The sequence below is a fragment of the Podarcis filfolensis genome (genome assembly GCF_964270895.1).
Source record: "Podarcis filfolensis genome assembly, chromosome: 5".
Classification (NCBI taxonomy): Eukaryota; Metazoa; Chordata; class Lepidosauria; order Squamata; family Lacertidae; genus Podarcis; species Podarcis filfolensis.
In genome coordinates this window covers 67,934,651-67,935,715 of record NC_139608.1, presented here as the reverse complement: position 1 = coordinate 67,935,715, position 1,065 = coordinate 67,934,651, and positions in this window count along the sequence as shown.

Below are 1,065 nucleotides of genomic sequence, written 5' to 3'. Positions count from 1 at the left end.
TGTGTGCATTGCTCAGTTATCCCTGCATTGCGGATGCTGTGTAGTGTCAGATTTGATGGCAACAACGAAGGGATACTTTCATGCTAGATGTTTTATTTTGTCCAAATTCCAGCTTTCATGATCCTTTTAAACAGCAAACAACCAGAGTTGCACAATTCCAGTGTTTACCATTGTTGCCAAATATCATTTAGCTTCCTGGGACGCTTCTTTACTCCACTATACAGAAGAGAGACCTCAGAGTTGTCTTATTTAAAAAAAAAAAAAAAAGCTGGCCTTTCACTTTGTATAATGAAGTCTGCAAAAAAAAATTTTTTAAAGAAGTTTTTAGCACTGTTATATGCGGCTGTATGAGGAAAAGTGCAGGCAAGCTTCTACCCAAACTTATCTCATCATCTAGTACTCTCACCAATGAGTGCAAAGTCACTGGAATGATTGACAAGCACTAGGCCTTGAGTGTATGTCAAATCTTAATTAAAATTTAAAACTAGCTCCCCAATTTGATATTCATAGAATGCATGCTTGCTCAGGAAATATAACTAGTTGCTTTAACATTTGACAATTTCATAAACACAGTAGCTCTTTCTGTGTATGTTTTTCTGGCACTAATTTTCCACCACATTAAGCGCTCTAAATCTCTAGCTTATGTGCTTGCTCTCCATTCTTTATAATTTATGAGATGATCATTCAGAATCAGAAGCTTAGCTGAAAATGAAACTGCAGTTCCATGATAATTGGGGACTGGGATATATGTGTCTGTGATGATACACCACCTTCAGAAAGCACCAGTTTCATTATGTTATGCATTTGATAAGATGAGCTATTGCATATGAAAACCCATGCCATAGTCAATTTGTCTCCAAGATAGCAAACTATCTTAAATCAGGTCAGACCATTGGTCTGACTCTGTTTAGCTCAATGCAATAACTGGCAGTGGCTCTGCAGAATTTCAGAGTGGCGAATTTCCCCACCTTTGCTGAAGATGGCCAGGGACTGAACCTGAAACTCTTTGCAAAACATGTGCTCCCACCACTAAGCTATGACCTTTCCCACATGTAGTACCAGCAC